Genomic DNA, 24,678 nt, shown 5'->3' with positions numbered 1-24,678 from the left:
ATCAAGCAGAAGGTGATTAAATACGGATAAAGGTTAAAGCAGTCTCACCTTGTGTAGAGGCAAAGAAAAAAAGAGGAACAAAGGCCAATGGTAATGAAAAAAGGCTACAGTACTTTGCTGGTTCATGTACAGTACGTACTAAAACAGGACCGCTCTCAAGAAACTGAGAATATGTTTCAGAGATTTGCTTAAAAGCAACAAATGGAATTAGATGAAGGAAGCTAACGTTAAAAAGTGTGTATAAAATATATAACTGAGTGATCATTGACTGAGGTCCTTTTTTAAATACTCCTATGAGTTTTTAAGGGAGGACTGGAAAAGGGAATGGGTTAGTGAGTCATCTAGTCCCAGAGTTCCCACACCTGCCAGAATCAAAACGGGTCCCAATCCTACTGGGAGAGGGAGGAGGGAACTCAGTCGAACTGGCAGCCCAGTATGTGATCTCCTGTCACAGCCTGAGGAACAGTGAGTCTGTCTCCCAATAATGCTCAATATGTTTACAGTATATGTAAATATTTTATGACATGTCTCTGTTGTAAATGTTTGTAATATGTCTGTAGATTTTATTTTACTTTTATTTTATGTTTTGTTCCATGTTAATTTTATTTTTATCTGCTTTGGCAGCACTGATCGTACCCATCGGTCATGCTAATAAAGCAGCTTGAATTGAATTAAATTGAAATTGAATCTTGTTTTAGGGAGTGGTATTCCCCTTCCTTTCCCGACACCTGGTCATTTGAAACCTGGTGGCCCGACCTCGATTCTGTGTGGATCAACATCCAGTTCTGAGAACTGTTGGAGGCGTGGAGGTCGGGTTTTCAAACAAGGGTCCATGGGGACCCCAGAAATAAAGGGAAACCCTCTCACCCCCTGTTCAGCTCTCTGAACAATCAGCACTCTCATACAGTAGCTGTAATCACTTACAGTCAGATTGTGGATGTGCAGCTCTGATTTGAATATGTTATAATAAACATTATGACGCTGGTGTTATTTTTAATAACTATAGACTTCAGTTTGATATTGTATTTAAATTGGAGGCCCTTCTTGGAATAGGATCTTCCAGCCAGCAAAATCTTTAAAAAACGCTGTTGTACAGATTGGTAAAAATGCAACAGGAGAGATGCTATTCAACTGTGACTGTCCTTTCTGTTTTCTGAACTGATGGAAAAATCCCTAAATCCCTACCTGCTCTCAGGGGTGGATAGAAAAACATAAATTAAGCTACATCATAAGATTGAATCTTAGAGATTCCATTAAAACTGCAAAAGCGTAAGATCTAGCATACATACTGTATATATTTAATCTTGCTAATGGACTTTTCATCTGTCCTACTTAAAATATTTTTTTTCACTATTTTTTTTCAGCAGGGATGACTCCAATTAGCCATTTAACTGAAATAAGAGAAACAGTGCACTGCTTTTCCGTAGAGACATTTTGCCCTGTTTTTTAATGACACATCCTTGAGTCAAACCTATAAAACTTGGAAGACATGAGCTGCAATTTCCCCCAGCCAGAAATACAGGATGCCGTTTTTCAATTATTTCATGCTGGTGCGAACAAAAAGAACAAACTAGAGACGTGTCAGGCTTTCCCAATCAGCACATCCTTAAGAAGTTTAATTTTAAGTTAATTTTTTATCTTCATTTAACAATAAACCTGTAAACAGTTTGGATACTGCATATATTCCCACTATTTGTTATATTTGCAAGGAATGGGAATATACAGTTCATATCAAAAAAGCATTAAAACATAATTGCTATTGGTTCCAATTTAGGATGTAGCAGACACATATATTGTATCAAGACTGAAGAAGAGATTTCCCAATTCAGAACTCGCAGCTGGTGTAACAGTTCTGATCTTTGTTCCAGATACAAATACCTTCCTTGTCATTTCTGGGGCAGCAATATGTTTTTGTGTGCTCCCAAAGTTCTGTTCACTCTCCTGATCTCCCACATATAGGAGAAGCCCTACTTGGGTACAAGCATAACTGCTTCTCATGGTCAAGCGGCAAGAACACAGCATATTGTATAACTAATTAGTGCCAGGTCACACTGAGCCATTTCTGTCTATTGATGACAATTATCCAATTTTAACATTATGAGAAAAGTTGAAAAAACAACATGAAAAGGCACTATTGCTAAAAGATTCGTTTACAAACATAATTGTCTGGAGCTTTTGAGCAAAAATAGTATGTGCTGCATTGTGCTTTGCCGAATATGCCAGAAAATAAATTAAATTCTGCAGCATTTCTGGTAATTGAATGCATTCATATGGAATGGAGCAAATCAAGCTTTACATTAGTCAGAGCAGTTTTAGATCTGGTTTTTCATGAGCACATTAATTCCTGTTGTACCTGCACTGGCACAGTACAGTACCTGTACTGTTGTATCTGCAATTCTAAGGGGGAAAGTTTAACGTAAGCAGCTTATCAAACTAAATCAACAAATGTGCAAAAGCAAGTTTGTTAGTGATCATACAAATTCCATAGACCTCAGTTTACTTCTGTATATTGCTTGCTTTTTCTGAATTGCCACCAACTGAAGCATTTGCATGGTTGTTTAGTGCATGGTAACTTGCTCACAGAGACAAAGCAAGTGTTTTTTATGTCAAAGACCATCAGGAATTTAGAACGAAGATGCAGATAATGTCGATTTAAAGCATTGTAGACTGTGTTTTGTGGTTTCAGTCAGCACTCTTGTGTGGTCAAAATGAAAGTGGCCCAGTGGTGTGATTTGTGACTTTTGCAGACTACTCTAACTCCCACTACACATGCACGGTTGCGTTTTCTGCCTATTCTTAATTTTCTGCAGCAGATCTGGATCTGGAACCAATCGGTGTAATTTGTCTGGGTGCAGGGGGCACCCCCACAGATGCAGCCCTTTGAGCTCAGCAGGTTTCCCCCTCGGTGCTACCAGGCGAAAATGTTCCCCTAAAAACATTGTAAAACAATAAAAAAATGGAAGCTAAAATATGGATGTTTTTGGTATGTTTTTATGGAAATGTAATTTTATATATCTGGAAATCTCTTTTATATTTCATGGTTTTAGGCCATATTTTACCTACTGTGTGTAGCCAAATTGATCATTCATTTTGCTGTTATGACGTGGATGCATCGTGTATATTCTGGAAAAGTGTAGTATGGTAGATAAGGTTGTCACCATCTTGCTCTTGGTCTCAACAACAGAGCTTTAAAGTTGTTTACCTTGAATTTAAGCCATAAACCAGGCTTCTACTGTATAAACTTCCAGAAATATTACAAAATGCTGAAGGGGACCTCATTCCAGGTGGAAATTGACTCTTTTTGTATTGGGAAAATAGAATTAAATGAACTATTACCAAAGATAATATTCAATGCATAAGAAATTCTAATAATAAACACATAATAAACATAACACTGTCTTATAAAAAGTGATATATAATGATAAGATTATAGACTGATATGCTTTTGAAATGCAGACGTTGAAATAAAGAGGTAAACGTAGTAAGAATCCTAATAATATGCAATTGAAATGTATTAGACAGCTATTGTACTTAAAATGGTTCTGAACCCATCATAATTATGTATGCCAAAGTATGTTTATATGTTAGTGATAGTTTAACCTGTAATCTGACACTCTGAGCAAATTCAGGAAAATGCTGACCCTTGCAAACAACAACTTAATTTATCATAAAACAAGTCATTTTTTTGCTGCATTACTTAAGGTGCAGGAGGGAATTCTGGTTGTAAAGGTTGTATCTGAGAGCCTAGTACAACAATCACCTTTTTCCTTTTTTTATTTCCAGCCTCTAATATTTACAAATCTTATGTTTTAATATTTGTATTAACACAGGCACTATATATACTGTACATGCTGGGTTAAACAAAAGAATTTATTTAAAGATTTATTTTCCTCCTTTTCCACCCAGTTTGCCTCAATATGGGCCTTGGATGATGCAATAAAGAGGATACTTCACAAGGACATCTAATGCTTCCTATTATCCCCTCATTTGAAATTATTGTTGTTGGAGAGTCTTTTGTTACAAACGGCTTTCTTTGGTTAAAAGCTGAATTATTTCCTCTGTCAAATCTTCTAAAAGAGAGGAAAGCAAAGCATACTGATTTAAGGGATAATTTTCAGCTTTCTGCAGCTGCTTAGCAAAAATTGTTTCCTGTCTCAGAAGCCATCAGCACATGAAAAAAGTAAAACAAAAAAAAAAGGATTGACCCTTTCCTCCATATTTTCCTGACTGAACTTAAAGATTCAATTTGTTCGCCTTAACCTCGAAAATGTAATGGTAGATCCCTTGCAATTTTTCCATTGTTGATAACGATTCTGATAATAATAACAACCCTTAAGGCATTTTGTAAGATCTCACGTTTCTACCTTTTAAAGAAGAAAGCCAGATCAAGGGCTGTTCTTTTTTTTTTAAAAAAAAGTATTAAAGCAATTAAAACATATTTAGGATGGCTCCCGTAGCCTGGAGGTCTGCAGTTTTAAATCAGAGCTGTGGCCTGAGCCAGATGTGGTCAGGAAACCCCAACAGGCAGCCCACTACTGACCAAATGTCGCCAGTGGCTGGGTGTGTTTACCAACTCTGAGCTGGCTGGTGTATTCAGCTTACCACACACTAGCAACTCCAGGCATCTATCAGGCGTCTGTGAGTTCACTCCATTATCTAGGAGAGCTGTGTCTAGTCCACTGACACAAAGGCCTTTCACCTTATAGTTCAGGCTCATGATGGTAATAGGCACAGTTGATGCAAACTGCATGTGTCTGAAGCATGTGGTCAGGTTGTAAGGAATGATAGGTTTTTTGTGTACTTTATGTGAATCAGGTGTAATGCTTAGAGCAATAAAGCTAAAATGTATCCCTGAATGACACAGGCCTACAAGGTTTTAAATATTGCTGCTATACTGGGTTGTGATTGCAAAAATATGCTCTTTGACATTAATTACACTTACTACTTTTCTCATCCCACACAGAGCTTCAGAAAAACCATTAAAAACAGAATGTTGAATAGGAAAATACTTAATTATTACTTTGGGGGGAAAAAAAGACAAATAGTGCCAAGACAGGCATTTTCTGTAATATGTGTTTCCCTATTGAAACCTATGGTTTTTAAGGCATAGACTTTAGGGCTTTCAGCCATTTTGAAGATATGATACAATTCCAAAAGGAAACGGTGCAGAAAATCATTCATGCGTGTGACACTAGGTCAGTAATGTCTCAGATCATCGTCTTTGTCAAGGTAAGAGTTATTGCCGGTTAGTAGAAAACCATTTGTCGAAGGGGGAAAACAAGCTCTATGTGGTTATTGTGAGCCTGTCAGCAGCAGCGGTACGGCCCCTCCCTCTCCCTAGAGAAATGCTCCTGATCCTCTCCTCTTCCACACGATGCAACCATTCTTCATTTTAAAGCTTTGTCAGCACGTCTCATTGACAACTCAACAGGCATCATTCACTGAACATCCTCAGAGGGAGGAAAGCATATTTGTCTTCATATAAGCACAAAATTTGACAATAAGTGTTTTCATGGCAGGATCTAAATCCAGAACTCTTCTTTGTTGTATAACAGTGGTAATGTGACCAGTATGGCCACGTATCATGTACAGGCAGTTCAAGTGGACCTTTCAGGTAACTGTCAGCCATTTCACCTTTATTGAGGTCCAATGTGATAGATTGTTCTTTCCTTTTCACACACCAAATTCTATTCAGATATTCCTTGGTTTAAATTTAAATTTGCCCCCAAACCATTCACGTGCCACCAAATTAGCTGAAGAACCAATGTGAAACTAATGTTAAAAATAAACTATTCAAAAATCCAAAAAAATAAAAAAGTTCAAATATTTTGTTTAGTTGCTTATTGTTGCAGCTATGGATCAACTGCTATCATATTTGCTTTAGAAGAGATATTTTATTCATAGGAACACACCCTCTATTTTACGAAAATCTGCTGCAGGTCAAAAAATAAAAATACTGGAGATGAAATGTACTTTAATGAATGCAAAATCCTTTCCTTACTGCATACAGTATATGCCATTCAGCACTAATAATATCTTTAAAGGAAATCAAAGTGCTTTCAAAGGATCTGTAAATTAGAGGGCAAAAATCAAAAACCAAGACACTGTGATAAAGCTTCCTCAACAATTAGAAAATAATTATGCTCATGTTTCTCATTTGGCAAAGCATTGATATCTGACTGTCTAAAAATAATAGTCATGAGGGGGAATTATGTTAAAATGTAAGGACTGATCTCATCATAAACTTTCTATATTTCAACATACAGTACTTCATTAAGACTTGGCTGGACTTTTTTTATATTTTTCCCCTGTGGAGTTCATACTGTATATAATATTCCTATGTTCTTGCAAATACATTGTATGAGAGGTAAGAAATGGATTGTTTTGCCATAAAACTTCTTGCCACAAACACCTCAGTTTTCTGTTTTCATGGAACTATCAAGAAGGTACTCCTGAACCCCTTTCCTAAATTATTTAGCAAAAACACACTGATCAAGTACTGAAAAACAAAGCCCATTCCTGTGGTTTATCCAATGGATCCCCAGGGGTTCATATTTCCTGATCCCGAGCAGTATTGTTCTGCATCACGAACAAACCACAACCAAGTTCTGTTTTGTTGTCTTTGTATCACAGTGTGTAAATCTTTGAATCTTCTCCTGTTGACCTTATGAAGCCCTCCCTTCACCTTGGAATGCACTCGATAGATTCCCTAAGCTTTATAAACAGTGATTTTTTTTCACAAATAAAGTGACAATGACTTTTTATGCTTCAAGTGTAAATGAAAAATGTTGTCTGTAACTCTTGTTGTCAGCCTTGCCTTACTTACTGTAATATACTGTAAGAATCAAACAACATATTATCGGGAACTCCTGTATTCGCAGTTCAGGTAAGCAATTTTTTTTTTTATTATTTATTCAGATCAATATGTGCATGCAATATGTGCATTTAAAAATACTAATAAACTTTATTTTATATAGCACCTTTAAAGATGGCTTCTCAAAGTGCTTTACAGAACAACAACAACAACAACAATAAAACAATACACAAAATATGCTCAATGAGAATACTCAATGAGAGGCGACAGTAGATGGGGGTACTGAATACAGTAGGAGCAAAGGGGTTAATAACAGAACCAGTTAAGTAAAGGCCATCTAAAGAAGAAGGTTTTGAATCTAGATCTGTAGGAATTTAGGGAAGGTAACTCTCTGATATCCTTAGGGATAGAGTTCCAGAGCTAAATCACTACAGACAGATAGCTGACCTGACTAAAAATTTGGAATTTTTAAAAAACAAATAAAATGTGTGCGCTTTTTCCGAATTTTATTAGCCAATTTAAACTTAAAAAAAAACCCAGCAGAACTCTCAGATTGTTCTTTGCATTTTTTGTTCCTTTTTAAGATTAACTGCAGTCTTTGAGCTACCATATGCCTCCTATCCAATTTCCATTTATTTACAACAAAATGCTGTTCCCTTGACAGCGATCCTTTACTTCTCCCACCTTCCCTTGGCTGTGCACCTAGGCACAATGGAGACCACAGTGACTGAATGAATGACCTGGAAAGTTCACTGTTTCAAATGGCCACAGTGCGGAAGTTAAGTTGTTAGCCCTGCCATTATATGTAATTGGTGACTCCTGATTCATTCAGACACACACAGAAATGGAGAAGGGGGGGAGTTCTGCCCCACGGACTACACCAGGGAGCCAGCTGTGTGACATCATGTCTCTACTGCTGAGCAGACGGCATTGTTATCTGTGACGGCCTAAAACTATTTTTTTTCTTTTTGTCTTTGCTAACAACAAAGGGACGCCAAGATCTCATCAGCACAGGAGACATCCTTCCTCTGTCACTTAAAAAGGGCACCCTTATTTCAATGCGCAGGTCACAGAGACAGGAAGCTTACACCAGATACCTTTACATTTGTGCTGTACAATTTAATTTCTTCCAACTTACTTATTTCCAGTGTTCTTTACTTTGCTCATACATGGTGCAGTTGATTTATTTCTTCTTCCCTATTCCTTTTCCCCTGTTTTTGTTGTTACCCAGTTTCTTTAAAATGTTTAATGTACAGTATAGGGTACCACTATTAAGAAAAACTGCGAAGGGATAAAGTGTTACTCTCTATTAATAGTAAAAAAAAAGGTTATTTTTCCAGATCCTACTTTAAAAAGATTTATTTCACTGTTTCACTGATACAAAAATCATTTGGAGATTCTTGTGCGCAGGCCCAATAAAGTAAATACAGCTTACAACATCTCAGCTACATTTAAATTGCTTATAAAAGAGCTTTAATTGAGAAACTGCATGAACTGAAAAAGAGAGGTACATGAAAAAATAAAATAAAGAGCTTTCTCAAAGTAGCCAGCACACATTTTATTCATCAAAAGGTTACCTCAGTAATGTCCAGGTACCATGAGAACAGTTGAATTATTTCTGAATACAGCACACAGTCAGACAAAGAAAATTAGTCTTTTGTTCTAGCAGGGTTGCTAATTGTTCTACTCTGTTTGCTGTCTGAGCTAAACCGGCACCAAATATACTGTACTTGAAACCAAGTTTCCATAGCTTAAACATCAATGGAAAAACGCAATACCTACCCTCTGTCTCAGTAGTGCCTTTGAAGCTATTAAAAAAGAATACATCTACTATTTGTTTAATTTAACTAGATCATCTAAGGCCATGTATTTATGTAACTATTTTTAAGTATGTAACTTTATGAGTATTGCTTTTCTTAGCTATAGTCTTTAAATACAATCCCTGGATCTTGGTGGTTGCTAGGTTATAGTAACCATGAAGTATGAGGCTTATGTGGTTTTAGTCACATGAAATGACATATACACAACAAGCAGTCACTGTCTGCTCAGACAAAATTAGAAACCCAATCAAAAACAAAGTAACTGAAAAATACACAAAACAGCTGAGGATCCCAATAGTCATACCTACTGTAAATGCAACTGTTTAGTGGTTTAGATAAAACATCAAAATATATATTCCAAAAATACAAGATACTATAATAATGATAATGCTAGGAATACGAATATAGGAGAACAAAATGAAGAAGAAAAGAAAGAAAACAAGATAAGAGAAAGACTTGGAAAAATATTAAATATATTAAGAAAGGTATTATGATAAGGACAAACGTTACAGTTATAAGACACAGATGATCACGGAGATGCTTTTGGACAGGTTGGGAATGTGAAAGTATGTGCAAAAGAAAGTGTTTGATAAAATAAAATAAAATAAGTGCCACACATTCATTAACCTGAACAATGTTACTTCATTACTATGCACAGCCAGTCATGGCAGTAATATTTTTAGGAAATAATTAATCAGTATCATTAAATTATTTGGTCTAATTGTTTATGTTTTGCAGTTAATCATATGTTAAAAATGCTATTTTTATATCCTGTTATAACTTAACGTCAAACACATGGACTCCTCCACATCAGCAACACTGTACAGTTGTTCACTTTTCTTGTTCCACTAACAAGATCAAATAAACAAATGACTATCATCTGTCTGCTTTTTAATGTGTAAGAAATAATGTGGTTGAGCATTCAGGTCAGACAGAGGTGTGCAGTTATACCTTTATATCCTTTTAATTTTCCAAGTGAAAACATTGGTTACATTAAAGAACAAGATAGTTGTTGCATGAACACAAGAAAATGAATATTGTTGATAAGACATGTAAGAATTTGTTTTTCAAGTGATTTTCACTAACGTCTTGTTTTTTATCCAGAAGGACAATAAAGGACAGTAAAATAACTGTCGCCTGATGCTAAAAAAATATTATAGCTAAAAATGTTTGCCAAAGATCTTTTTTGGCTTTGAAATGCATGCTTACATAACCTTTAAATCAATCCATGTGTATAAAATCTCAGATACTTAATCATTCAATCATCCTAAAATAACCATTCCAGAATGTAGTTGGTAGAAAAGTTGAGAAATCACCTGCCTTTGGAAAAGGTGGTGCTTCCTGTCATTTTCTTGGGCAGATGTTAAAATTGAAAATAAACATGTAGCCAACATGCTTCTTCAAGCAGTGGAAGCATTTTGCTTGAACTTTGCTGATGTCAGTCTGATAGAAAACAGGTAACATCTCGACTTTGGCTACATTATGACTTCTGTACAGTTCAGGTTTCAGAAGGCTTTGTTTAACCCTGATCCTTCTAGATGTTCCTTAAACATTCCCATGGAGTGAAATCCTACACTAGCAACGAATGTCAAAATAATAAATGCTCATTGTGAAGCTTTAATTCCCAGACACTGCAAAACAATATGAACAAAAGCAGCCCCAACCTCATGTGTTCTAGCAGAGCTTTGCTCTGGCTCTTGTTCTTTCCTCTGGTGCTTGTCTTGCCATTTTCCAACCATCTTCCCGACCAACAAAACGGAAGCATACATTTGAAACCTTTGTGTAAAGAAGTGCCTCCTGGTCTCAGTTAAAAATACAGAGAAGTGCATTTGCTAGGAACAGCGGTTCTTTTTTACACCAATGGTTGAAGGAGAGTGGAACAAGCTGCCCAGCTATGTTGGTGAAACTGATACCCTGGCTTCTTTCAAGAAATGACTGGATGACACCGTTGGATCCATTAGTTACTAAATACCAAACAAGATAGTAGGCCAAATGTTTCCCTGTCTTTTTGCAAAATTGACTTGAAGTTTTATATTCTACTAGTGAACATAACAAGTTCACTAGTAACAAGACTATAATAAGGACCTACTGTAATTAGACTACTGTATATAAACGAGTTGTCCATAATTTATAAAGTGCAAGTACAGTAGGTAATTCATAAAAAATATTACGTCTTACAGGGTGCTCGTAAAATCAAGTGTTACCTGCTTAACAGCATGCTGCAAATCTTGCTGTAACTGAAACTTGAGAGCTTAGGCAAGATCTCTTGAATTTCAAAATGAGCTTCACCTGTTTGTGCTAATCTTAAAGCTGGTGAGGCTATTCAAAAACTCAGCCTGTGTTGATTCAGATTCATTGAGAAAACTTCAAGTGTTTTCTCTTTGAAGTTTTGGGGACATTGTGTCAGGTGTTTTTGAACTCCAATCATTGCCCTTAGGTGTGAATTATCCTTCAAATAATGTTTCTGTATACACATTTCAGTTGAAATTCTCTTCTGTTTTCCTCCTGGCAAAGAGGTAACTGTCCCATTAGCTTCAAACTCCTTGGATATTCTAAAGCAAAAGCCAAAATGAGCATCTCCTTGTCAAATTGTTTCTAGTCAGCATCCAACTTGTGGGGGTTGATAACCTTTTGCCTGAGACTTTCTCTGACATTCTCTGGCTCTGAATTCTCATGAAGATTGACAATGTGGACTTGATTGCGTCTGTCCACAGCTCCTTTTAGAAGCTATCACTTTTTGCAGAAGCTTGGACAAACTACCCAATGACAACAAAACTGTGTGGTTATTGTTGACACATTTATAGGGTGTGAATAAATTTGAACATTGTGTACAGTATTTAGAAAAATATGCATTTTGGACAGGTTTGTGTTCGTGATATCCAGTACTTGATTATATTAAAATGGTTTGTGTTTTCATTTATTTATGAAACAAATACTGACAGTACACATGCTTTTTTATTTACACTGGATTTAGAGCACCATATAATTCAGATAATATTTTGTCAAGCTTGCCAGGTTAAGCTCTGGTTCCCTCCACTAGTCTGTATTGGATAAAGTAGATTAAAAAATGGATGGATGGATATTTTATCAAAAAGGAGAGTAAATATCTATTGTTCTTCATTATCATGTGATACAAACTGTTTATTTGCTGTATGTTCCATTATGTTGAGAGTTTGATCACAAAATCCAATATTCATTTTTGAGTCTTTGTAGTTCTTTTTTTTTTTAAATGGTGTGTTTTGCTTTTTTGTTTTGCTTTTACTTGGGGTTTTAATTTCTGATGCCACAATTTCTAAAGTTTCAGACTTCACACTGTAATGTCTGCAGCTTCAGATCAGTGTTTCAGTTTTTAATTAAGTTTCAATTTTCAGAGATTTGGATTTTTGACAGCAGTCTAGTCCCACAGACCAAGTCAGGCGAGAGATCAGGAACTGAGTCAGAATCATTTACTATCTAAAATACAAAACAATCTTTATATCCCCACACTGACTCCCAGTTGTTGACACATCTAACACAGCACAAACTGAAGCCGCCTTTATGGTCAGCAATAAGTCACTAAGCTGCGGTTTTAAAAAAAAGAAAATTTATTAGATATTCTCATAACATTTTCCAATGTACTGTACTTTTTGTTGAAATGTTGAAATCTTTGAAAATACATGTGAAAACAAATGATTAAAATACAGCCACTATATGTGTATTGTGAAAATAGTGGTTTCAGTAGTTTCTTTGGGAATTTAAGGTAAACTAAGGAATGTGATGCTCCTTAGCTATACACACAGTGTGTAAGATAATGAAAATAAATGTCCCATGAAACACCTTAAATTGATCTCCTGTTTTCCGATAAGAGCCCAGTCCCAAAATTCACATCTCTGAAAGAAAACCTTTCCATAAAGAACACTTCTCACATCAGCTTGTACTGTACATATTAGCACCCAACCAACCTGACAATCCTCAGCATCCACCACACCAGGCCTGGAGACATGACCACCAAAATATGTTGTTCTGCAAAGGAAAAGCTAAAGGTTCATTCCAAAGGTAAGGAAATAAAAACAATGTCTTCAGGTGTATAGAAGGCTGAAAAAGAAAAGGGCTCCACAGCCAAACCTTTACCTGTTCCTTTGCAGCCTACGCATGCTGACACAGCTACCTACCTGAATGTTTAGTGCTGTCTTCTAATAATAATAATAATAATAATAATAATAATAATAATAATAATAATAATAATAATAATAATAATAATAATTGTTTATACTTTTATAGCAGTTTTCTGGAAACTCCACTCAAAGTGCTTTACAGGTAATGGGGACTCCCCTCCAGCACTACCAGTACGCTCACCACACATCAGGTATCAGTGTAGAGGAGAACAGAGTAATAAAGTCTATTTAGAGATGGGGGTTTTTAAGAGGCCATGATGGGTAAAGGCCAATGGGAAATTTGGCCAGGACGCCAGGTATCACCCTTACACTCTTCGAGAAACACCCTGAGATTTTTAATGACCATGCAGAGTCAGGACCTTAGTTTTACTTCTCAATGGAAGAACGGTGCTTTTTTACAGTAAAGTGCCCCCGTCACTATACTAGGGCATTAGGACCCACACAGACTGCACAGTGAGTGCCCTCCACTGGCTCCACTAACACCTCTTCCAGCAGCAACCTTAGCTTTCCCAGAAGGTCTCCCATTCAGGTACTGCTGAGCTTCAGTGGGCTGCCAGTTGTGAGTTGCAGGGTGATATACAGTAGTTGCTGGCAATCGAGCATACGAAAGCATTGACCATCTCAATAAGCATTGAGAAAGCGGATTTGTGAACTTTAAATCAGAGGTAAACAATTCTGATCGTGGGGAGCAGTATGTACTGTATGAAGGTTTTTTAGGTCACATTAAAGCAGCAGAACCTGAAGAGCTAGGAGAAGTTGTAAAGTTGGTCCCGTTAAGCTAACAATGAGCTGATTTAGGCTGATAAGAGATGAGTTGGAATGAAAACCTGCAGATACACTGGCACTACAAGACCAGGATTCCCCACACCTGCTTCAGTTGCTACCAATTTTACGGTACCTTTCCTTGACTTGTCTCCTACATTTGAAAACATTTTTTTTCCCAAAACACTTCGTGTTCTCATTACAATCCTACACTGTCAGGTGGACTACATAGTTCTGGGTACAGTTTAAGTCTGGGTTACTTAAATGGGTCTGTTCTTGATGTGGTAGTTGGACACATGATGAGGTATTTATGAAAAGAAAAAACAAAGGGTTCTCTGTCTTTTGTTATAAATTCTTCACAGATTAAGCTTTCTTAGATTAAAAATACAGATCTTAATATAACTGGATGCATTGGGTGTCCTTGTACAGTTTTCATATACAATAGAGTATATTCATGTCCTAAGTGTTAAATGTATCAAAATAAAATAAAATAAATTAAAAAGTGTATTGTAGAATTGAGTATACAAGCAGCATGTGATTAGATGTCAAGTTAAGTGTATTGAACAAACTGTAACTTGAAACCAAATTAGATTTTAAATGTTTAGGTCTAATGTGTATAATAAGGTGGCGCATCTCCCTTAAATTATTAAGATATATAATTAATATGCTATTATATTAGTATATTATATACTTATATACTATTAAAATACAAGTAATAGGTTTATTCCATGCTGAAAAAAAGAAGAAAGAGAACACAACGTTTCGGCTGTGGAGCCTTCTTCAGGTGTTAAAATATATACCTGTAATTATTATACTTCCAAAGCAAGTATAATGCCCAGGACAGTAAGAAACCACCCAGTATGCCACATTGAAAATAAAACAGAAAGGTGTACAGGTTTTTAGCCATGATTGTAAATAATCATTTTACTGTCAAGTAAAATAAAAAATCATATTTTTCTTTCAAACTTTATCTGCCCAAGATTAATTACCCTAGTCTATAGCCATGCAATAATTTTTTTTGAGACATAACACTCTACATTCACTTTGTTGACTTACAAAATACAAGAAAGATTTCACACTGAGTTTTAGGTTTCATTTCTTGCCAACACTTATCTGCTTTGATTTATGAGAAAGTAAAATACTTGATGTCAGCAGTTTCATTCTTGAATAAACAGAACAATACTTATTGTTAAGTAGACTGTTACCTAGCAACAACACCAACTAGTCATGTTAATTTTCTTGGACAGAGCAGGGTCAGGCCTAAGGTTTATTGTGAATAGAATAGCCTCTTCCTTGTCATCTAGAAAGACTTTTATGTTAAAATTAAATGCATTAAGTACTTAACTGTAATCTTTCCCCTGACCATGCTTTTTAGAGGAGAAATAAAGTAGTGTTACAATACATATAATTTCATCTTGTGAGTGATCATCAATTGTTTACACAGGACAAGAATTTGATGAATCTATGGATTTCGGAACATTGGTGAAGTAAACAGCACAGTGATGATATAGTGAAAAATGTGAAATGCATTTAGGAATAAAGACCTACAGCAGTGTTTGATTTTGGACAACCTAAATTGACCTAGGGATAATCAAGGCCGGTGGATTTTCAGAACTAATGTATATCTAACGACCCTGTCAGAATATATAGAGAACAAATGGAGCTCCCTTCTACAAATCTACCAATAAACTGTACAGAAAACAGTAACAGAACAAGACTTAATTTAAATTAAAAATGCTTTCAGGCTAACACAATAAAACAAACAAAGCTGCCACAAGAAAATGAATGACAGTGGTTAACCAAAACAAAGCTGTGGTTTTTTGAGTGGTCAGTGTTTCATGTGGCAAAAGAGTTAGCCACACAATCTGAAACAAGTTGGTTGGAAAGGGAAAAGGACCATAAATTAAGAGGTGTGAAGGCTTTTAACTACGGTTTGGTATTATAAAAATAAACAGTCATGTATTAAGGACACACTTGGGAAGACTGAAGTTGTTCTTTAAATGAGTAATATTTATGACATGCTAAAGCATTCCCTAAAGACTACAGACGTTTAAGGTTTTAATCAGAAAGGGCAGGGATTGTGATAGTGGTCTGAAAAAAAACACACATTGGCTGGTTTTGCGGAAATCGGGACCATTCACAACAATCATCGGTGACACCGCAGGCCGAACAATATTTCGCCATTCCATAAATGGCTGTCAAAAAGAATATGTGGGGCAAAACATCTGGAAGAAAAAGAGTTTCTCGTATCCAAGGGTTCTGTGGCAGAAGAGTGCTCAGCAATCCACTCTGAAGTTAGACAATAAGTTAAATTTTTGGTGACGAGGCACGTCAGCTGGTAGAACTTGCTTGGTTGTACTGTACATTCAACAGAACAGTGCCCTGCTTAATGTACAAATCTCTGGCAGGTTACAAGCACTGTAGTAGGAGATGTATGTTCAGTATATTTTCTGACATGTACTGGATACAGTAACTTTTTTCATAGTGCTTTTATCTCTATCAACCTCAAATCACTAGCCCCTTATATTCTAGAGATGTATTGTAACAACCAGTTTCTCATTATCAACAAATCCAGTCAATTAAAGAGACAATGTTGAAATAGCATCATTGGTATTGTTTTTTTATGTCATTTTTTTCTGGACTTATACAGTACATTGGCCTTTCGATTTCAAGATTAAATCTTTAAGCGAAATCAGCTTGGTCTTGTCTTGGTTGTTCCATTTGAGCCCATACTCAAAATTTGAACAAATGATCGTTTTTACGTTCTTACAAGAAATTCCATCTATGTTTCAACAAACTGTTGTCTTGTATGAGATATATGGTAACTGAGTTTTACCTTAACCGATGTATGAAGGGGTTTTCCCTTTGTGCGCCAGTTTCCTCTCACTTTTCAAAGACTAGAAAGTTACTGTAAGCTGATTGCTTAAATATTGCTTGTATGAGTGTATTCAGTTATGCCCTATGATTTACTACCATCCCTTCCAGGGTTTAGTTCTGTATTGCATCCAACAAACCTACAGTATGTTATGATCTAGATCTAAATCTAGATAGAAATATTACAAGCCAATATCTTTCCTGCCAATTCATTTCAACACAAAACCACAACTGTCAAACAAATGTGTATGATAGCTGTACTAAACAGACTAAGAGATAAGCTATCTGAATATCAATATTTTACTACTGTATTTGAGTCAGGACCATGATACTGTGGTTTTTCTCACAAAATGAGAAAAGTCTGAAGGGTAAAGAGCCATTATTATAAAACATTTACCACCATCCTAATACTATGTATCTGAATACTAATACTTTTTGCTGTTGACATTTCATTATCAGCATAACATCAATCATCAAAACTGGTTGTATAACTATATACTTTTCTTTTTACAGGGAAATATGTAAATGTGTACTTTGAAATGTTTTTTGTAAAAAAAAAAGCAGTGCTAAATTTGTATTTGGACAAAACTTGTAATATTTCAGTAATTGTAACATGAGGAATATTTGGAGAGCCAGTAGCAATATGAGGATATAAGATTTGAAGAATTCAGCTAACTTCAATGTTTTTTCCAAAGTCTTAATGAGATGGCAATGTTTAATACGCATGTAAAGGTAATCGTTTTTTTCACTTTAAAGCAATTCTGCCTTATTTTGTCAAAGTAGCCCATTTTTTGTTTTGTCTGTTTAACCTGATTTCTCGGTTGTGTGGATCTCAAGAATTCAGAAAAGCTGAAAAAAGACAACCGATAGTTGAGACCCTTATAATAAAGATAGTGATAATGTTACCCTATTAATGCATTAGCCTCGACTCTTTGCCTTTTTTCTGAAGGCAGCAGCTTTGTAGGGGAGGAACACCACAATTCAGAGCTTCGCATTTCCCTAGAGGAAAAAAATAAAATCGCTCAAAAGACAAGAAGCGATCCATTCAGAAGCTTTGGTTTCTTCATAGTTCTCACTGTCTTTTCTCAGTGATCAGATCCTTCCCCTAGTCTCCTTCCCATCACGCCCATCCCTTCAAGCAATATGTTCGTTGTGCAAACCCTTAATCAGATGGTGACAATATCACCATCCCCTTCTTTCAAGGGCACAAAGGGTGGAATTAACCCTTCACCTTTTTTTCGTGCTGTGTTTAGTTTCTCTTCATTGTGGGACTTGTCCTTTTTGGCTGTCGGTCGTCCGGCTGGCCACAGGTTTGTTAAAAGGCAAAACGCCTGGTTTGTGCTGGAGGGCAGAGCACTGTCCTGTGACTAAGACAGTGCTCAAACCCAACAATTATAATATCATGTGTCCTCACCTTTGTTTGTGGGCTTAGAGGACATCGTTTTGTGTTTATCTAAGTCGTCAATGCTGAGTGGGAATATCCATGATGGAAACCTGAGATACCTTTTTTTCTTTTGCTTCTTTTTGTTCAAAACCTAATAGGTTACTCAACTTTGTAACTTGTAATCTAAAAAAAAACATTTTATTAATCTATATTAAAGATACTGCAGATTGTTTGAACTGAACGCTTTGCCTTATTAAACTGTTACTAAGCTGCAGCACAATAACCTACATGTGTCTGAACTGTTTAAAATTAATTACAGTAGCATTTATGCATTAATCAATATATCTTGGCAAGTAATTCCATAGCATGCCTCAAAAATAACTTTTCAATCTGTTATTATTTTATTTGATTTTCTTGCTGGGATTTGTTTAAAAAGAAGTATTTAAAAAGTCTCACAACAGAGGTTTTACATGTCATTAAACAGCTTGTCAGAATCAACATTTTCCCACAACACCCCAATTAATATAAAGCTCAGGAGACCACTCTTGTCAGACAATATGTAAAAAAAATATGTGCTGGCTCATTTGCAAGTTATATAGCCTGCATGACTTTTCCAGTCATAAAATAAAGCTGAACATTTTCTGGAGACATAAAAGAGATGGAGATTATGGAAACTTTGAAGACATAAATAAACTCTAATACTAACACACTAAAGAAATTTAAAAGTCATTACTAATAGTTCTAATGAAATTCAAATGAAATTGTGAAAAAGATACACATTAAACAATTAAGAAAAAATTTCAGTTTGAAACACTGCCAAAATGAAAACTTTATAAAGTTTTAAAGTTAAACATTATAAATCATGACCTCCCTAAACATTAGCAGAGTCCTGAAAAGCATTGTCTGGATTAGCATCTAGAAAAACTGCTGTGGGATATCTAGTCACTTGTGATTGTCTCTTGTTGATGGCTTTGATAAGTTGGTTACTCAAATGTCCTATTGGACTCAAATCAGGAGAAAAAGCTATCCACAGGAAAACCAGGGCACTGTCCTGCTGTGTGTTCAACACTTTCAGACTGGCTTACAGGAATGGCAAAACAGTTGGCCCAATTGTCAGTTAGTGTGTCAATTAGCCCCAATTAGTGTGTCATCATCCTCTTTCCGTTTAAGGAGAGTTCCTGCACATCAACACACATTCACTGCCCCTCCACAGGTTTGAACAATACAACAGTCATAAAAATGCTTATAATAATGGTCACTACAACATTTCCCTACAAATCTTCTGTGGGCTCTGTCTATGGCAGTAACACATTAATCGGCAAATCCAGCTGCCACCTCAGAAGTTCTACTCGAGCCTCAGCAAGGAAGCATGGAGCCAGAGACAGAAGAGGAATTTAAGAAGAAATGCATTAAGGATTGAAAATACGCTACAATTATTTACAGAAAGGGTGGTGCCTTAAAAAAGAACTTCCCAGACATATTGTTAAAGTTGATTTCTTGTTGTTCATCTGAACAATGCTGGATATGATCCAGAAATCAAAAAGCTACTTACTGTACAAGCTCCTACTCGTATTTGTAACCTTTTTTTATGTTTTTCATAAATCCTATCCAAATCAATGAGGTGTGACACACTACCAGTGATTTAAGTTTACAAGGAATGAAGAAACCCATACCATAGGAGTTATCTTCAACAGCAGGCTGGTATTGACGAACAAATCTATCACCACCTGAAACATGTAAACACCACCTTTGATTACTTAAGGAAGAGGGAGATTGGCACTCACTCAAGGAAGAGGGAGATTGACGATCACAGCATCAAAAATGAAACCAAACCTACAGTATGGTCTTTATTCTTGCTTCATGGTATGAGCTGAAAACATGGTGATCAATGTTACATCTCCACTGGGGGAACAGATGCACCAAGAACAATGTTTTCTCCCAAACAGATACCACAGACATTGAAGCTGTGATCATCTGACATCAGACTCCAGATTCCCAAAGAAGGACTTCTTCCATCTTAGCCAACGCAAGTGCACCAGATGAGGCCAGTAGAACCATTCAAGGGTAGGGTAAAAGCAAACTAGAAAACACAGCCCTTGAGAGATTATGGCCCTTGACCAAACAATGTGGAGGAAGAATATTTTGGAAGAAGCTCAGCAGATTGAGTGCCACATTTAGTGATAGTTAAAACATTAAAACCGCAAAAAATATCAATTAAAAAAGAGTCTCTCTTAGGTTCTTATCTATATTGCACTACTGTTTGTATTATGTGGACACAATGACAAATGGTGTTGATTGCTCAAAGCAGAATCATTCAACTTATATTTCTTTCCACTGTTTCTATTAATGGACATCTACAAGTCACAATTGTAACTTTTAATCTGAATGATTTATAAAACGTATTTAAGTCCCTGGTGGCATTGGATACTTATTTATTAGGATGCAGGTTTACAGATCATGGCTTAAAGGCAAGAATGTATTTGGAAACATATTGTCAAAAACTCTGTGAAATGTGTAACTGTCCTGGTAACTGTGAAATCACAGAATACCAAAGTAGTTCTGCAGAATGTGAATATAATGCTGTTGATCCATGAGATGTAAAAAGATGGATCTTTGTATTATGCTTTAGTACAAACTCTGAGCTGTTTCCCTTTCAACAACTGTTTCTTCATTTGTCCTTTAAAAGTCATACTGTAGATAGCATACAGGACAAAACAATTTTTATGTCAGACTAAACGACTGGAGTATTGCACTTTCAGATGTTGTATTTAACTCTCACTAGCAATATACTGTATTTAACATTTCTAAATAATTTAATGTTTCCGTAGAATTGAGAACAGGTTTTATTTATAATTTAACTTGTTTTAATATAAATTGTTAAAAATGCTTAGATATTTGAAAAGTCATCTTTTGACTTTGACAGCTTTGAGGAATGTGAAATGATTGTTTCCCTGTCTGACTTACTGTACCTGAATATGACCTATCGCCGACACTTCACATGCACATAACTGCCACCGTCAGAAGAAGAGCTTGTCTGTAAGACTCAACATTTCAGCACTTTGGACAGCTCATGACTTAACTACAAGCACCTTCTAAGTTTATTTACTGTCATAACTTCTTTAAAATTTGTAATCACTACTGGAATTTGTTTTAGCAGAAGTATGCCCAGTAAAGTTATCTGTATCATAAGTTACCTCCACATTTCTAAAAAAAGATAAACCCATGGAGAAATGTCCTACTTAACAGTGAACCACGGTTGCTTTCAATATTAAGACGTGAAAGAACCTCATGCCAAGAACATGGGTGATCTGACCTAAAGATGAAACACTGTGCTTTTCAATGAAAGTAAAGAGAGATTATGTGGAGATAAAAATTTTTTGCAAATAAACATAACTAAGGAAATTACACATTTTATTACTGTGTGTTTACTTGGTTTATTATACTATCACAATTTAAAACAAATGTTTTGTCTTCAACAGTACCTTTATCAGTGCATGTTCTTAATCTTATTTTCCCTCCAGTTTAATTTTCTAGCATAATCTGCCTATGCCTTTTAAGGATGATAAAACAGCTGCTGTCTAAAATTTATTCTACAAGTTGTGTTTTTTCCTCATTTGTAAATGACCTCAGTGGCTTACATGACGCTAAATTAAAAATTTTTAAATTGTAAATTAAATTTAATTTTTTAATATCCCAGAGCCAAAATGTTATTGCTGGTCTGTTAAACACAATGGGAAAGGTAAAAGGAAAAAGCACAGAAATAAAATGCAGACAGATTGGATGGGACAGAGTCTCACAATCATGCACAATTCAAATCACGATGATGAACAATTGTCTGAAATTGCCATAGAATAGGATTTCTGAGGGGGTCGAATCACACATAGTCCTGTTTTCAAGTGGGATTTTTAAGGAACTGCTTTCAGGAAAAAGAAACTGAGAAGGAACTTTCAAGTTATTTGAAGCTGTGAGTGATAAGAATAAAAGTAGATTAAAAACAGTCCTAAATATTGAAAATAAATTAACTATTAAATTAGTGTGTCGGCAAAGACAAACAGGTGAAGAAACCATACTTGAAGTGAATATATGAGAAAGATTAAATAACATAACAAGACTTTTACACATTTTGCATTGCTTTTCCAATATTGCACTCTGATTATCAGAGAACTGAAGTATTTGCGCTCTACATGGAACAAAGTATTAAAGGCCTTTTCCAAATACTTCAACTGAAGCAGACGAAATTAAATGAAAATTATCTGCACATATACTGCATATATCAATCAGTTATACAGTTACTGCAATGATGATAGGAAACGAATACAAGATACTGTATTACTTTGCTCTTCTCTTGAGTTTCTAATGTTTGTCTTTGTTGCTGAAGTCATTTCCAGGTCCCAGGCTCTTTCCTTCTTTTTTATCAAAAAGTGAAAATGCTTATTTAATTATCTCTTTTGGAATTTGTCTCTAGGCACCCCAGAGAGCCTCCTCTTTGTGCTCAAAGTCAAACACATGTCTGCATGACTCTTACATATACTAAGCATGCTGATCCGTCAGCCTCTTTCTCGTTTCCTCTGTGTTTGGACTCTGTGTTCTCAGTGTGTGTCTGGGGCCGTGGCTGTCTTCATTCTTTTATCTGTTGTTCTCATGGATGGCTGCAGGCCAGATCTCAGCAGAGGTTGCTAAAGATTAACTGATACCAGCTGATGCTGGGAAGAGGGGGAGACATCACTGACTTTGGTAAGGTGAAGTGAGCTCTTAATGTTGGCTTAAAGAACTGAATTGTTTTTGCATCACGAAGGTGGAGGCCTGATGCCTAACCCTTACTCTGGGGCCAAAACAGAAACCACCGGGAATCCAAACTTTCGTTGCACTGACTCAAAGTGTGTACTTTCTCCTTTATGGCTTGATGCTTTGTTATTATCTTGTCATATTTCAGGGTGAAATTCTTTATTCACAAGGCCAATGCTTTAAACATGTGTTTGGCTGCATAGTTGGCAGGACTTGAAATGTACTGCCTGGTTTTGAATGCACTTTACAGTTGTTTAGGCTACAAACCACTGCTTGTCTTGTATACATTGAGGAAACAGAAAACCCAGATGGCTCTGAAAGGCTTAGCAGCTGAGATTATTCACAGGTCACACAGGTTTGGAAAGAAATAGACAATGACTCCGATTTAAACATCCACCTATTTGCTTCCCAGAAATTCAGAAGATTAAAAAACAAAAACTTAATTAAAATAAGAGCCAATGCAAGAGTGGGACTCCAATAATGAGGAATTTGGCACCACTCTTTGCAAGTACCAAGTACATTTGTAACTGTCACTTTTTAGTTTATTGGTACGTACAGTACAGGGTTCCAGATGAAGAAGATAATAAATTATGGGTCAAGCAAGTCACAGGTGCAAGACCACCTACATGTGTATAAAGTAAAACCTGTTGAATTGTACTGCACACATTTCACTAGAACATTGTACCTGCTTCCTTGTGCACTGGATATCTACTACATTTTCCTTGTGTCAAAGCTACATTCCTGTGAGCCTGAGACTCATGGAGTTGGTGCCTATGGATGGTTGCCCATTATGCCTTCCAGCACGTACTGTATGAGCAGCAGCATCCTGTTGCTCATACCATAACATTACTTTTTTTACAGGACAGGGTTGGTACCCTTGTGCCCAACCTCCAACAAGGAGGACCTGGCACCTGACATGGGACACAAACCCACTACCCTGAGATTATGAGTCTCATGCTCTACCAACAGAGCTACCTGGGGCCTTTTGGTGCCTACAAGCACATCTAACATGTATAAAACACAATTTGATTTTTAGTGAGGCAACATTTTGATAATAGTAATACAAATCTGTGACTTCACCTGACTAAACCTTTGACGTGCAGCTCAATGCTTCTTATTTTGTTTGTTCTTGAAAAATGTTCAGAATAGATTTTTACACCATTGTTACAACATACTTTGCAATTATCACTATGGTAACAAAGTGGCACTTGAGTTGTTAATACACAATTTAATTAATCTTAATTAATTAAAGACATTAATGACTTAAAAGATGACTAACATCATGACCCTGTAAGTGATTGTTAATTTTAAATCTTAAAAAATGAACTTTGACAAAGCAGCAAACCTATTCCCCATTGATGTGTCTCTGAACATGTTCTCTCCAGTAAAAATCAGGCCCCTCAAGTGTTCAGCAAGACTGCTGTGCTTTTACAATGAAGAATAAGAAAACCGAACAGTATGTGTTTCTACTCATTTATATTACAAGAGGAAGGGGGCACAGAAAAGTAAATTGTTTAAGCTTTTCTGCAGATCATTGTACAGGCTTTTTGGTGTTCTTTGACTCACTGAACTTAAAGATATTATTTTAGGGCACACAACTCTCACTAATGTCTTTGTTCTTTCATTTAGTTGTGGGCTTTGTTTTTGTGAACTTTGAAATTCAACTATTAAAATAATAGGAGTAATGCAATACCCAGTTAATAAGTGTCTCTTTTACTTTAAACCTCTACTTTTGTATATGAAATTAATGAAGATTTTGTGTGGAGTCTCCGAGGCAGACCTTCACTGTTGGGCCCAGCTGCTAAAGCACATGTTTCCTATTTTAAATGCATAGGGATAAATATCTCTAATTTTTGAAAGAGACTGCATGGGTAATCCAAATACCAGTAAAACACAATGTGGTTAATTGTTACAGTTTCTAGGTGGCTGCTTAGCATATGTCTGGTGGTAATGAAGAACTGCATATCCAGTACATAAAGCTAAGAGTACATTGAGAAACATGCCAGGAAATACTGTTGTTCAAGAACAGCAAGAATGGCTGGAAGGCAATGTTCTCAAAATGTGAAAAATGTAGCTCTACAGAAT

This window comes from Lepisosteus platostomus, chromosome 1, assembly GCF_059453375.1.
Source record: "Lepisosteus platostomus isolate fLepPlt1 chromosome 1, fLepPlt1.hap1, whole genome shotgun sequence".
Classification (NCBI taxonomy): domain Eukaryota; kingdom Metazoa; phylum Chordata; class Actinopteri; order Semionotiformes; family Lepisosteidae; genus Lepisosteus; species Lepisosteus platostomus.
The sequence above is the reverse complement of the archived record's forward strand: the minus strand, read 5'-3'. Positions refer to the sequence as shown.